The following is a 17,080-nucleotide window of genomic DNA, read 5'->3' as shown; positions in this document are numbered from 1 at the left end:
CATTATAAATAATATTTTGTTCTTATCTGACTTGCCTAGTTAAGTAAAGGTTAAATACATTTAAAAAAGCCAAAATCCTTAGGTATCCATTTAATATAAGTTTGTGTATGTTTTCAGTGAATTTACATAAATCCCGAAGGTCATCTGCAGGAAAATTCTCAGCAACAAAAGAATGATCAAATTAAGATCCTTCATTTGTAAAGGCAGGGTTTAACAAGATGAGCTGATAAACAGGAAAGATAATGGAAAAGGTGTGAGAATGGGTGTGGGATTTCTTTTTGTGAGTTTGTGTGTGTGTGTGTGTGTGTATGTGTATGTGAGAGAGAGAGAGAGAGAGAGAGAGAGAGAGAGAGAGAAAGAGAGGCAACAAAAAGATGAAGGTAAGTAATGAGAGAGAGGGTGACGCAGAAAGAAAAGACGGAGAGATAAAAATTGGCTATCCAACAGGTACAAATGATTAATGTAATGATGGTTGGCGTCATCTTGTTTGAATGGCATGTTCAGCACGCTCCGCATCCACTCGTATAATAACCAAACCCTGGGTTGTCTGTTTCCACTCCAACACACTAGAGTGCACTTAAACAAACACCCAGACTCCAATCTCCTCTGCTGTTATTAACGACTACTGTTAGACAAGCTCGTGGACAGGGGAGACCATAAATTCCAGGCCAGCGAGGTCATTTGTGCGCTTGTTCGCATTCACGACACACGTTGACCTCATGCTGCCAGAGCAGCAGTAGTCAAAAGCAACAGAGGGGATACAGTAATGATCTCAAACCCCCACGCATGTTAACATGCCAACACACACATAGCACACAACCATACACATGCACACAACCATACACATGCATACACACGTGTATAGTGAGTACACACACACACTCTCTGCGTAACCCTCTCTGGGGATCACACCATCCAGTGATTACGGCTGATCAACGCGAGGCAGCAGCCAGGGAGTGGCGGACGGACGCCAGCCATTGTTCTTTCTTCCATGAGGTCTGTCTGTCTGTCTGAGTGCCAGGCCTCACTAACAATGCAGCCCGGTGCAGCGTGGCAACGACTGCAGGACTACTAAAGGGTTTGTAATGGATCAGAGAGGTTGGAGTGGACTACCTGCATTAAGTTGGATCGAAAAGAAGTGGGACAGGGGTTCGGGTGGGACACATGGCCAAGAAGAGGGATTTAGAGGGTACCTCTACCTACACTCCTCAGGTGGGCTGAGGGGTTTGGAATGAAACGGGAGGAAGGAGGGGAGATGGGGAGTTGGAAATGAGTACCCTGCAGTAGGAACTAGGAACTCTGGGGTATTATAGAGCAGGTACATGGGGTTTCTTTCTCCAATCCACCTGGCCTGCACCCCTCATACAGTACATACCCCTGTAACTGAGCCACCATGTTTAATCTAGACTTTCTCCTCCAGTTCAGTTCCAGTCTGAAGGCCATTGTTGCAGAGAGGCACATAGGTACTTTTGGCAGGTTCCTATCTCTCCAACCGAGGACAGACAAATTGTACCTTTGGCTGCCCTAGTTCATATACTCACAAAGAGAGGATTTAAAGTTCAGTTGATTGCTTGGTTTACTGCCCACGATGAAAAGGAGAGAGAGAGGGAATAAGAGAAGACTATGGGGAAATGAAGCTCTATCTTATCTGCTAAGTCATCTAGCCTACACCTTGAGCATGCCAAGCCATTATACAACAGGCAGGCAGACACACACGCATGCAGGCACACACGTCTTACAGAACTTTTGCATCCTTTTGGTGAGAACAGAAGAGAGAACATATCTGTAGTAATTAGCTGTATTTAAACATCCAAAATGCCCTACGTCAACTAAAGGTCGGCCATAGAACTGGAATTACTAATTATAGTTCAATGAGGTCAACATTCTTGCTACGTTGTGACTTTTTCACCTCAGCCACACCTTGTTTACTAAGTCTAATCCACCAGAGGAGACAGACAGAGGTAGACAGAGAGATCCCCCGGCATCACATGACAGATAATAATTACACTCAACACAGAGTAGCCCAGCCAGGGTGCTACAGTACTTCTACCTCAACTCTGTTTAGCAGGTATGATCAGGGCCTGGTGAATGGGCAGCTCAGCAGCAGGGTTGCGTGCTAAGGGTAAATCGAACCTAATTGGCCGTCATTAGACTATATCACACTTCATCACCCAGTCACCGAGACGTGAATCAGGGAGCCAGGATGCCTGAATCTGGGCCAACGACCTGTCACTCATACACCCCTGGAAGCTCATTGGATGACACGGGAGCCTGAAATACACACAATGAGAGGTCAGGACCCCTGATGAGGGAACAAAGGACACACATGAGAGGTTGTGACCCTGTTGGGTAGAGTAAAGAAAAAACACACATGGGGGTGTGACGCATAGGTAGCACAGACCTACTAGGCTACTGTAGTGATCGAGAGTGGAGGGAGGACACAAACATAGGCATCTCACTACCAACCCTCCATAGATTTAAAAGGGGAGTGAAATCTCTCTCTCTCTCTCTCTCTCTCTCTCTCTCTCTCTCTCTCTCTCTCTCTCTCTCTCTCTCTCTCTCTCTCTCTCTCTCTCTCTCTCTCTCTCTCTCTCTATGTCAAAGTGTGTCTGTATGTGTGTGTCAGCAACTTGTTCCTACAATGTGTTAAAGTTAGACATTCTGGCGCCTGGAGAAACATCAGACGGTGGAGAAACAGAGCAGTAACAAAAGCAATAACCACACAGAGAGATATATGGAGAGACGGATACAGAGAGGATGCGAGATAGAAAAGGGAAGTTAGAGAGAGGGCGAGAAAGATGTGAGTGGTGGGGTCATTTCTGCCACGTGCATACTGTGCAGTCTGCAGCCTCAGACTCAGATAAACACATGAGCTCTTTGGCTGCAGGGAGAGACAAAGGCTAAACTCTTGAGTCAGCCAAATACACTCTTAGGAGGAGAGGAGAGCCAGAGCAATTAGAAAAAAGGAGAGCAAAATACAACAAGAGGAGAGAGTCAAAACAGAGAGAGAAAGAGAGAGAGAGAGAAAAGGAGAGAGAGAGAAATGGAGAGAAGTACAGCAGGTTGGCCAGTAGCAGTAGCCCCCGTCTGGAGCTGGGGAACCTGAGAAGGTCCTCTCAAGCTCTGCTGGCCAGATCTGGGTTGACAGTGTGCCAGACAGGAAAGGAGAAGAAAGACCCAAACCACTGGTCTGCACACTCTTCTCACTTCAGCATTTCCTCAGGAAACATCAGAGGGATAGGGGAGGGGAACTGGGACCTGGGACCTGGTCAACCAGCCAAGATAAGGTGCTAATTGAGTTCATGGTAGATGCGTTTCAGAAGTAGAGGTCCCTCGCTTTTGTTAAAAAGCGTATTTTCAAAGGCTTCCTGGTCCCATGTGTCAGCAGAGCGTGCACGTTGTCAAAGCAGTGGCCGGTGATACTGAGTTGAAAGGTTGTATCGCAGCTTTCGAGGTTCTGGGTGGGGACAGAGCCGGGGAGGTTTTACAAGGGCTAAGCGATGGAAAAATGCTGAGGGAGAGCTTTTCCTAAAGCCATGGGTTGAACTAAATCCAAATTCAGCAAGATAATTATTTATTTGACTTGTGTAAGCTGTTTTACCTCCGAGCCAGCAAAATCTGAGGTCTCTAATTACTGCATTAGGACAAGGTGAGGGACAAGACAAGCCATTGAATTTTAACGATACACTGCAACGTTTTTATAACGTTGCAATAGACTGCAAAAGCAACACAAATTTCCCTTAAGTTAAGTGTTATTTTAGTGAACGATACAGCAGGAATTTTTTCAAGACAGGATCTGTAAAATCAATTCATAGCCATTTCAATTGGAAAAACTACTGCCACACATTATCGTGCTGGTCACTTCAAATGTGTAGCACGTGCAGCACTCGTTTCCTCCGCAAACAGAGGTACACCAGAGGTATACAACTGAAAAATATAACCCCTTGTATTTCCCATTCCAACTAATTGAGGACATTTGTTAACTTGAAAGTGTGTGTTTAAAATCTGCCGTGTTTGCTGTGGGCCTTTAGAAGACACCGTATTAAAAGCTTTAAAGATCCCATCTCTCTTCTCCACTCTGTTTATATCTCTCTGATGTGTGTTTGCAGGCGGATAAAGAACGACCCCTGGAGCAGGTCTAAAAGCAGGGCTTACAGATCTGATTTCTGCCTGCCTGGGTGGCTCTATCTATGTTTGACTGGCTCACACGGGTGTTTGAACGGCTTTCACAACAACCCGGGTTTGATGAGTTTCAGAAGAGAACTCCTGGGCCGGGTTAAGAGCGCTGTGGCACGCAGGTCTGTTGTTTGGTGAGGATTAGATTTCAGCATCAAGCTTTTAGCTAGCTACTCCTCTTCTCTTCCCTTCTCTCCATCCCCCCCACCTTCCTTACCCTACGTTACGCTCTTATAAAAAAGGTGGTATATGGAACCGAAAAGGGTTCTTTGGCTTTCCCCATAGGAAACCCCTTTGAAGAACCCTTCTTCAGGTAGAACCCTTTCCACAGAGGGTTCTACAAGGAACTCTAAAGAGTTCTACCTGGGACCAAAAAGTGTACTCAGTATTCCCCGCAGTTTGTTTTCTACCAAAATTGTGCAACCCCTCCTAACCCTCCCTCTCTCCCTTCATCTTGCCTTTTGACCCGTTTTGACTGGGGAATCAAAGGCAGGCTTTGCTGGGTAAACAACAAAAGCAGGGAGGCTGGAGGATCATTTAAGAGGAGAGTGGACATGGAAAGAATGAGTGAGTGCGATAAAAGAAGGGATCCTGTATCACGGCCATCAGTTTAAAGAGAAAGACAGTCAGTCTGGTGATTAGAGCGTGCATCACGGATCACAGACCTTACTGGTGCTCATCATTACAGAGAACTGCGTGGACAGGAGTTGTTACACAAAGCAGAGAAGAGAATGGCAAAGGAGTTTTTCTTGAATCTTGATTTAAATGGGTTTGCATACGACCGATTATGCGTTACTAACTGTTCAGCTAACTGGTTGGGCTTATCACATAGAGAAATGGCATAGGAGTTGACCCTTGATTTTAAAGGTGTTTGCATGCAAGCATGTGACTGTACTGTCATGCGTTGTACATAATAATAATGTTAATTCATAATAATTAATACATTTCTGCTACTGTACTGCGGAGGAAAACAAGGTTAATGAATGACTCTTTTACTCATGCCTTTCATTCTACCCTTCTCTGCCTCCCACTCAAGCTTTCTCTCTCTATCCCTCTCTCTCCCTCTCTCTATCCCACTCTCTGTCGCTTTCTCTCTCTCCCAGTCCTCTCTCTCTCTCTCCCTCTCTCTCTATCCCACTCTCCGTCGCTTTCTCTCTCTCCCAGTCCTCTCTCTCTCTGTCCTTTCTCCCCTTCACGCTGAGGTAATAGGGCTCCTAGCTGTGTCAATCTCATCTGGATTAGGCAGGAATGCAGCTTCACATGAAGGCTTCAACTGGACTGTTCTTTTCTAAAGCGTTTCCACCTCTATCAATAGCTGACTGCGACGGACCCCCTGCCTGAATACAAACTGGCTGACTTAGTCTAGGCTTATCACTACAGTGGCTGGCTACTGTATTTAGAAACCTCCCCTTCAACCCAGTTGGCCCAAAAAAATCCACACGTACATATACACACAGAACCACAAAGACAGATAGTTCTGTGGTGCCAGACTTAGAATACGATCTATCACCCTATTTATCACACATATCACCTGACTAATGCAGTTAGGACATCATTTGACCTCCTTTTAAATCCAGGTTCCCAAACTAAGCAGTGCATCTATACTTATTTACAATACCGTGAAGCCTAAGGCCTAAGTGCAGCACTACACTGACATGTGAAGTAAGAAAAGGTTGTTCGTCTATCAATTGTCATCACTCAAACATTTTATCATTCCAATCTCCATCTCACTTCACAGCAGTAGGACGCCCATCATTAGCCAATCAATTCTGTCAATCTCAGCTGTAGTCTTTAGCTGTCTGCTAGAGAGTTGGTTATCGCTTCTGACAATTCCAGCTCCACCATGAGGGTCGAAACCATAATGTTACATCACTACATCGGAGGGCCAAGGTGTTGTCCTGAAGCACACATCCATCAAACCTCCAGTGGCAGCCTATGTGTTCTCTTCCTCAGGAAGAATTTGAATCTCCTCTCTCTATTGACTCTCCTGCTCTGTGAGACCAATTACCATTTAACCCAATGAGATAAGACTAGAACTGAGTTTCTCAAGGACACAGTCAGTTTACCTAAGATAATTAACCACTTCCTCATTCTGCACCAGGGCGACTTCATGTCTCAAAAAATGCTTTGGTCTTTATCAGAGTCACAAGAAGAGAGCATAGTTCACATAACCACTTGTAATCCACTTTCAGGTAGAAATGGCTGTTGACTCTGTTCTTCTTGACATCACCTTCCACACTCCGGTTTAACCTGTCTAAGCAGGGGTGGGGGGGTTCTACTAAGCTATATAGAGTTGTTTTAAGGTCATACCAAGGAGAATTTTGCTGTTTGATTTTGAATTTTAAGACCCCTTGAAGTATAAAAATGAAAACAAATTGTTGATGACAAATTTTATTTGGCCTTAGTGCTATTAGCCCATACAAACGTATTGAGTAACATATTTACTACATCGAACAACAGTCCCAAAAATGTAACATATATTTAACCCCTTATTTTTGTCACTTAACAGTCTCCATATACACTGTACTTCCATAAACGTTTTCAACTGGTACCCGAGGGACCTTCAGACAAGTCTTGTGAGGCCTGTGGGTGTCCTAGACATGTACATGTTTGTGAGAGTCATATTAGTGTGTAACCCAAACTGTTAGGACGCTACAGACAGAAGTTGGCAGATTGGCTGTTCCGACTTCAGAAGAGTCCCAAGACGCTTGTGGGGGTCGTATAGCAAAATGGAGAACACCATCGTGTTAGTGGGAGTCTCATCTTTCCATAGAGCGGTCATAGGCGAATGCGGTGGATTGAGAAGCATCCAATGCAAAAAAAACATATCTCGAGCTTAAATGGACAGATTTAGTTATTATTATGCTAATTAGATTTCCTCGGGGGCGTGGACATCGACCTTAGTTTTTTTTAAACAAGAGTAAGAAAGATATCAGCCTCCCGAGTGGCGCAGTGGTCTAAGGCACTGCATCGCAGTGCTAGCTGTGCCACTAGAGAGCCTGGTTCGAGTCCAGGCTCTGTCGCAGGCGTCCGGGTTAAGCGGGCATTGTGTCAAGAAGCAGTGTGGCTCTCGACCTTCGCTGCCCCCTATCCACATCGACGGGACAGTAGTGGAGAAGGTGGAAAGTTTTAAGTTCCTCGGCGTACACATCATGGACAAACTGAAATGGTCCACCCACACAGACAGCGTGGTGAAGAAGGCGCAGCAGTGCCTTTCAACCTCAGGAGGCTGAAGAAATTTGGCTTGTCACCAAAAACACTCACAAACTTTTACAGATGCACAATAGAGAGCATCCTGTCGGGCTGTATCACCGCCTGGTACGGCAACTGCTCCGCCCACAACCGTAAGGCTCTCCAGAGGGTAGTGAGGTCTGCACAACGCATAACCAGGGGCAAACTACCTGCCCTCCAGGACACCTACACCACCCGATGTCACAGGAAGGCCAAAAAGATTATCAAGGACAACAACCACCCGAGCCACTGCCTGTTCACACTGCTATCATCCAGAAGGCGAGGTCAGTACATCAAAGCGGGGACCGAGAGATCGAAAAACAGCTTCTCTCTCAAGGCCATCAGACTGTTAAACAGCCATCACTAACATTGAGTGGCTGCTGCCAACATACTGACTCAAATCTCTAGCCACTTTAATAATAATAAATTGGATGTAATAAATGTATCGCTAGCCACTTTAAACAATGCCACTTTATATAATGTTTACATACCCTACATTACTCATCTCATATGTATATACTGTTCGGCCATCGCTCATCCATATATTTTTATGTACATATTCTTATTCATTCCTTTACACTTGTGTGTATAAGGTAGTTGTTGTGAAATTGTTAGATTACTTGTTAGATATTACTGCATGGTCGGAACTAGAAGCACAAGCATTTCGCTACACTCGCATTAACATCTGCTAACATGCATCTGTGTATGTGACAAATAAAATTTCATTTCATTTCATTTCATTTACTGGAGTTGCAGCGATGGGACAGGACTGTAACTACCAATTGGATACCAAGAAATTTAAAAAAAAATCTTTAGAAAGAGTAAGAAAGATATCTTTAACATAAAGACCTAATCTCTGGAATCTTAACCTCTAAAAATCAGCCACCTTGAAAAGTCTAGAAACTAGAGTGGGTAGCCAATAACTGTCAAAGTGTGTTTTAATGAGGGCATTGAGAAGAGTTTAAAGAGGGATCTGTGAAGAGTTGGGCCCAGCCCAACAAAAAAGAAACAACAACCAAGGAATGAGCTCATATCCAAGGATAGTGTAGTGACATCAACAGGGTATCATCAAGGTGTAAAAAAGGACCATTAAACTTTCTGTGACAGACAGACCGTACTTTGGTCAAAACTCTACTGTCCACACTATAAAACCCTAGCCTTCTCCTTCATGGGAAAGCTTCACTTCACAGAGATTATACCTCTCTAAAAAATATCAGATGAGCTCTGGGTCGATCAGTGTTTGCGCTAGCCCACTAGCCCATTACTCCGCCTCTCCTGTTTCCAGTCCCCCACCATGTGTAATGTACAGCATGTGGCGGATTTGGAGTTTACATGAGCGCATATCTTTCAGCCGGGCTAACCTCTGAGCTGAGCTCTGGGACGCTTGGCTTGTGAGGAGGCACTGTAGGCAGTACCGTCAGGCAGTACAGTCTCCTCAAACACCCACCCTGCCTCAACTCTGAACCTCAGCTCTCAACGGTCCAATGCACGGCCTCAATGCTAAAAGCTAACAGGCAGGCCTGATGTCAACCCTCCAGATTAAAGGTAATAACCGCTGACACACTATGGGAATGTACAGTGAGGGGAAAAAAGTATTTGATCCCCTGCTGATTTTGTACATTTGCCCACTGACAAAGAAATGATCAGTCTATAATTTTAATGGTAGGTTTATTTGAACAGTGATAGACAGAATAACAACAAAAAAATCCAGAAAAACGCATGTCAAAAATGTTATAAAATGATTTGCATTTTAATGAGGGTAATAAGTATTTGACCCCTCTGCAAAACATGACTTAGTACTTGGTGGCAAAACCCTTGTTGGCAATCACAGAGGTCAGACGTTTCTTGTAGTTGGCCACCAGGTTTGCACACATCTCAGGAGGGATTTTGTCCCACTCCTCTTTGCAGATCTTCTCCAAGTCATTAAGGTTTTGAGGCTGACGTTTGGCAACTCGAACCTTCAGCTCCCTCCACAGATTTTCTATGGGATTAAGGTCTGGAGACTGGCTAGGCCACTCCAGGACCTTAATGTGCTTCTTCTTGAGCCACTCCTTTGTTGCCTTGGCCGTGTGTTTTGGGTCATTGTCATGCTGGAAAACCATCCACGACCCATTTTCAATGCCCTGGCTGAGGGAAGGAGGTTCTCACCCAAGATTTGACAGTACATCGTCCCTTTGATGCGGTGAAGTTGTCCCCTAAGCAGAAACTCCCTTTAAGAGTGTGCTCCTAATCTCAGCTTGTTACCTGTATAAAAGACACCTGGGAGCCAGAAATCTTTCTGATTGAGAGGGGGTCAAATACTTATTTCCCTCATTAAAATGCAAATCAATTCATAACATTTTTGACATGCGTTTTTCTGGATTCTTTTGTTGTCATTCTGTCTCTCACTGTTCAAATAAACCTACCATTAACATTATAGATTGATAATTTCTTTGTCAGTGGGCAAACGTACAAAATCAGCAGGGGATCAAATACTTTTTTCCCTCACTGTAATATGTTACTTTGGATGCTCAGCATTTTTTGGTGTTATCTTCATTGTGTTGTAGCTGTAAAGATATCATTCAATAACACTGTAAAAATTACTTAATAGAACAACTTCTGGCTTTGGTCCATGAGTTCATTGTTGGTTCAAGAAACTGGTGACTAGTCCAATGTTCAATATGGCAAAGAAACATGCTATCAACAAAATAAAGTCAGAAAATAGCATACCAAAGGCCTCATTATTCTTCCAGTTTGCTACCCGTACTAAGTGAGAGGTGACTTCTTGACATACAGTACTGTTCTTCATTCTTCAGCAATTCACACTGGTTCACATGGGATCAATGGTTGATGACGAATGGGACAGATAATGAATGATAAATTCCCCGGTTCACTCTGCTAAGGGAAACCACATGTGCTCTCTCTCTGGCCTGATCTGAGTCCCCTCACTTGAGCCAGAGAAAGAGAGAATAAAAAAAGTGTGTGTTTTCAGAAGCACAAAAGGGTTCTTTGTTGTCACCCTAGCAACCACAGGTGAATGACATCCTCCCCCCTCTCTGTGACTGCGGCAAATTGGAATTAAGCGGTCTGGTATGTGTGACTCTGTGTGTGTGACCTTAGTGATTGAAGCCATATCTCTGTGTGTGTGTGTGTGTGTGTGTGTGTGTGTGTGTGTGTGTGTGTGTGTGTGTGTGTGTGTGTGTGTGTGTGTGTGTGTGTGTGTGTGTGTGTGTGTGTGTGTGTGTGTGTGTGTGTGTGTGTGTGTGTGTGTGTGTGTGTGACCTTGGTGATTGAAGCCATATCTCAGTGTGATTGTGTGTCTCGGTGTCAGTTTTCCCATGAGAGAGAAACAGGGAAAACCCACACGTTACAAAGAAGCTAATGACTCCCTAACCCCAACCATTGGCCCAGCTACATTCAAACATTTTACCCAGAGCTAAAACAGGACAATGATGTTAAAACACAGACGCAGACCTCTAACGGAGATGAGAAGACATGAGTATACCACATACACTCATGACATCATGCATACAGCTACCACCATAAGGTTGGGTTACACACTGCAACCATAGCCAACACACTGTTCTCACAATGTCACCAGGACTGTTTAATACACAAGCTACACACATGATAAACACTCTACACAGAAGCACTAGGGTTAAGTTAGCATGTTAGCTACACTTAGTGGTGTAAAGTACTTAAGTAAAAATACTTTAAAGTACTACTTAAGTTTTTTGGGGGGGTATCTGTACTTTACTATTTATATTTTTGGCAACTTTTACTTTTACTTCACTACATTCCGAAATAAAATAATGTACTTTTTACTCCATACATTTTCCCTGACCCCCAAAAGTACACGTTACATTTTGACAGGAAAATCGGCCAATTCACACACTTATCAAGAGAATATCCCTGGTCATCCCTACTGCATCTGATCTGGCAGACTCACTAAACACAAATGCTTTGTTTGTAAATTGTCAGAGTGTTAGAGTGTTCCCCTGGCTATCCGTCAATAAAAAATAAAATAAAACATTGTGCCGTCCGGTTTGCTTAATATAACGAACTTGAAATTATTTATACTTTGACTTTTAATACTTAAGTACATTTTAGCAATTCCATTTACTTTTGATACTTAAGTATATTTTAAAACCAAATACTTTTAGACTTTTACTCAAGTAGTATTTTACTGGGTGACTTTTACTTTTACTTGAGTCAATTTTTATTAATGTATCTTTATTTTTACTCAAGTATGACAATTTAGTACTTTTTACACCACTGGCTACACTCACAGACTGACAGAGGAGTGTGAGAGAGGCAGTTGGCAGCGGTGGAGGGATATAGAGTTACCCCCGCCAACAGAAGCCAGTGTTTGCATGTCCCTTGTGTCCCTTCTCTCTACAATACATGTGACACAGAGACACATGTATATCGTTCATACACACACACATGCACATGCACGCACGCACACGCACATGCACACACACATTGAGGAACAGTGTTCTTTGTCACAAAAGTCCTTTGAAAAGTGGAAGAAGAATGTCTTTGCATGACACAGATTTGAATAATGTAAATGCATTGGTTGGTAGAGTTTGTTGATGTACAGGTGAGTATGCTTTTTCCAGGCCTTTAAACTGTATATAGGAAAGACAGAGAGAGTCAGATTCACAGATTCAACCACAAAGACCAGGGGGGTTTCCATACCTTGCAAAGAAGGGCACCTATTGATAGATGGGTAAAAAAAACATGCATTGAATTTCCTTTTGAGCATGGTGAAGTTATTAATTACACTTTGGATGGTGTATCAATACACCCAGTCACTACAAAGATACAGGCGTCCTTCCTAACTCAGTTGCCAAAAAGGAAGGAAACAGCTCAGGGTTTTCACCATGAGGCCAATTGTGACCTTAAAACAGTTACAGAGTTTAATGGCTGTGATAGGAGAAAACTGAGGATGGATCAACAACAGTGTAGTTACTCCACTATACTAACCTAATTGACAGAGTGAAAATAAAGAAAGCCTGTAGATAATACAAATATTTCAAAACATGCATCCTGTTTGCAATAAGGCACTAAAGTAATACTGCAAAAAATGTGGTAAAGCAATTAACTTTTTGTCCTGAATACAAAGTGTTATGTTTGGTGCAAATCCAATATAACACATTACTGACTACCACTCTCCATATGATCAAGCATAGTGGTGGCTGTATCATGTTATGGGTATGCTTGTAATTGTTAAGGACTGGGGAGTTTTTCAGGGTAAAAAAGAAACAGAATGGAGCTCAGCACAGGCAAAATCTTAGAGGAAACCCTGGTTCAGTCTGCTTTCCACCAGACACTGGGACATGAATTTAATGTGATTTTCACGTGATTATTTTTTACATGTGAACTTGCAATTTCACATGTGAAACTGCAATTCACATGTGAGGTGAAAACATGGTTTTCTCCTCACATGAGAAAAGGTGGTGTTAACATGTGAACTCTAATTCTAATACATGTGACATTTTACCTCAACATCTAAAAATGTGAAATTGCAAATGTAATGTTGTTTTTCTGTAAGAATGATGACACCAGCTGAGATTGTACCTGAACAACTATTGGCAGAAAGACAATGCGGTCCAAGAACGTAGTAGAAATCTGATTACAGTCACCTGCACAACGCTTCATCAAAGGAGCCTTTCTTAGTGAGTCTGAGGTCGAGATTATTGCAGGTGACAAATGACATTTCTTCATTCCTTATCTCCACTCAGACTGGGACTATTGTTCATAATCTACCCCTGCCTGGAGGCTGAAAGTCAAAGCTATGAGGGATGGTTGGCAGTGACAGTTTCAACCATGGCAGCATGGTATGTTTAGAAGTACACAAACAGAAGCGGGTTAATTGTAGTCTGCCAGACAGCAGAGAGATGAGAGGAAAGGATAAGAGTCGACAGACAGAGTCAACATCTTGGTTGAATTTATTAACACTGATGTCATGTTAGGGATGTTTGTGTCTGTGTCTGAAATGGCATCCTATTCTAGTCTATAAAGTACACTACTTTTGACCAGGGCCCATACGGCTCTGGTCAAAAGTAGTGCACTATATAGAGAATAGGGTGCCATAGCGCTCTGGTCAAAAGTAGTGCACTAGAACGCCATTTCAGACTCATCCTGTGTCACAGATTTAAAGAAAGCGTACTCTCCTTTGGGACTCCATTGTTCTAAACACAATTCTAACAGAATTGGAGGGGTTCTAAAGATAGAATGGAAGTATTTTTCATTGTGCTCTATCTACTTTTGTCAAGGTGCCCCTTGCTGACATCGCTAAAACAGGTTCATAAGGCATATGCTCTATTTTGAAAAGACATATTTTGGATTTATCCCCTGTGTCACGCTGAGCTGAGGGAATGATTCCAGAATAACGCTGTAACTTTTGTTTCAGGGCACCCGTAATACAAAAACTGAAAAGAGCTGCTGGGCTCGATTACAAATAGTCACACAAAGTACAGTAGCAAAAGCTTCACCCCGTAACAGTGGCATAAAAATAACTATATATGCTTTAGTATCTGCTCAGCAGTGTTCAATACATCACTGGGCCCTCTCTCTCTAGCTCTCTCTCCGCAGGGCATATTGACATGGACTAAACAGATGCAGATTGGCATTTATTGTTATCAATCTTTCCCTGAGGCAGATCTGCAGAATGGTCACCAGCTGGCACAGCCTACGAAGTCAGAAAATCAGATTATAAACTGCACTGCTAACCATAATGCCGAACCCTAACCTGAAATGAAGACCAAAAAGCTACTTTTTATTTTCATGAATTTTTACGATATAGAATTTTTAAACTTTGTTGCTGGCCCATCTAGCGGACATTGCTCAGTTCTGCCTGGAGGACAATAAACGTCAACGTTCTAAACAGAGGGCCAATCTGGCGACCTGCTGAGCCAATCTGACTGTGGGGTTAGAACAGTACGCAGCAGTGCTCCGGGGGAGAATCCATTATCTAACCACAGATGGAGTAATACCATCAGTAAACAACACTAATAACAACCATTTATGAAAGGCTGTGGGCTCTGGGACACACAGGCAGTGGTGTTCTTTCTGAGGGAACAGACACAACCTAAAATAAAGTCAATATTTAGGTTGGCCGTGTTTTCTCGCAGTCACCCGCCTCCCCATTCCTCCCTGCTGCTATAGAGGCTAATTATGGGAGCGAGTGAGACAAGGTGGTGTAGAGTACAGCCCATCACTCCAGGGGAGTAATGCTTTCCCTCGTGATGCCACAGCTCACACACACACACACACGTCCCATGAGCAAAGCTGACAGAGGTTGGTGGACACAGAGACACAGACAGAGCTTCCTGGTCTGTAGACAGCAGACCTCCTCAGTAGAGTGAGTACTGTTGAGTAAAGGGAATACTGGTGACCCTCTCATATGACTCAGACTTAATGAGTGAAAGTACATCTATACCCAAACTAACTACTACACATAGCAACTACTACACATACTAACTACTACCCATACTAACTACTACAAAAAATAACTAACTTCCCAGACTAACTACTACCCAGACTAACTACTACCCAGACTAACTACTACACATAGTAACTACTACACATAGTAACTACTACCCAGACTAACTACTACACATACTAATCACTTCACATAGTAACTAATATCCAGACTAACTAATATCCAGACTAACTACTACCTAGACTAACAACTACCCAGACTAACTACTACCCATACTAACTACTCCACATACTAACTACTACCCAGACTAATAACTACACATACTAACTACTACACATAGTAACTACTACCCAGACTAATAACTACACATACTAACTACTACACATAGTAACTACTACCCAGACTAACTACTACACATAAGAACTACTACCCATACTAATTACTACACATAGTAACTACTACCCAGACTAACTACTACCCATACTAACTACTACCCATACTAACTACTACCCATACTAACTACTACACATAGTAACTACTACCCAGACTAATAACTACACATACTAACTACTACACATAGTAACTACTACCCATACTAATTACTACACATAGTAACTACTACCCAGACTAATAACTACCCATAATAATTACTACACATAGTAACTACTACCCAGACTAATAACTACCCATACTAACTACTACACATAGTAACTACTACCCATACTAACTACTACACATAGTAATTACTACCCATACTAACCACTACCCATACTAACTACTGCACATACTAACTACTACACATACTAACTACTACACATACTAACTACTACACATAGTAATTACTACCCATACTAACTACTACACATAGTAATTACTACCCATACTAACTACTACCCATACTAACTACTACCCATACTAACTACTACACATACTAACTACTACACATAGTAACTACTACCCAGACTAATAACTACCCATACTAACTACTACACATACTAACTACTACACATACTAACTACTACACATAGTAACTACTACCCAGACTAATAACTACCCATACTAACTACTACACATAGTAACTACTACCCATACTAACTACTACACATACTAACTACTACACATAGTAACTACTACCCAGACTAATAACTACCCATACTAACTACTACACATAGTAATTACTACCCATACTAACTACTACACATAGTAACTACTACCCATACTAACTACTACACATAGTAACTACTACCCATACTAACTACTACCCATACTAACTACTACCCATACTAACTACTACACATACTAACTACTACACATAGTAATTACTACCCATACTAACTACTACACATACTAACTACTACACATACAAATTACTACACATACTAATCACACAGTGAAAATGAAAAATGTACGTATATTATGTGATAACCCAATGACAAAATACAATTTTCCCAAAAATGTGAATCTAACTAATACATTACAGCAATATGTTTGTTACTGTATAAAGACACTGGCCACATCAGTGTTTTTCACCATCCGTCTAGCTAAACCAAATCCACAATGTGCATGATGCATGGAGTATCACATCTGTGGAGTATTAATTACCTCATGATACCTATTATTATATAGGATGATAGGATCACACAGAAACTGATACGCCGCACACGTGACTTAAGCAGACAGGCTGCTGATAGACACAGCTAGAGACACAGCTTCCTGTTTAGTAGACTCTCAGAGGGAGTATACTGATGTCCTCCTCCGATGAATCACAGTGTTTAGAGAGAGAGCCAGAGGAATACAAATCCAGACTTTTGCAGTCTCATCCTATCCCCCGCCAGTCGCCCAGACAGTGACAAACAGTCTCAACATCATCCTACCACCCCTCCGCATACTTGAATGAAAACAGCAATTCAATAAAGATTGACACAGCTGTTACACAACGATTCCATAAGTTGCTATAAGTAATGAGCCGAGTGGAGACACGACCATCCTATTAAAACCTAATTGTGACTAATGTGGAAAAGAGAACGGGACAAACTTTAGGCAACCGTATTCAAATGAGAAAGTGCATTCGCTAACTAACATACCAAGACCTCGCCCTCATATCAAGTTTAACAAAAGATGAATAAAGTGCAAAACCTAAGTCAAGTAAAAGTCTCATTTTCCTATATGGGTCCAGTTTATCTCAATGTACACCCAAAAACCCTCAGCTGTAGGGAGCTAAGTAACATAGAGAACCAATTTCAC

This window comes from Salmo salar, chromosome ssa07 (assembly GCF_905237065.1).
Source record: "Salmo salar chromosome ssa07, Ssal_v3.1, whole genome shotgun sequence".
NCBI lineage: Eukaryota > Metazoa > Chordata > Actinopteri > Salmoniformes > Salmonidae > Salmo > Salmo salar.
This window is presented reverse-complemented; position numbering follows the sequence as displayed.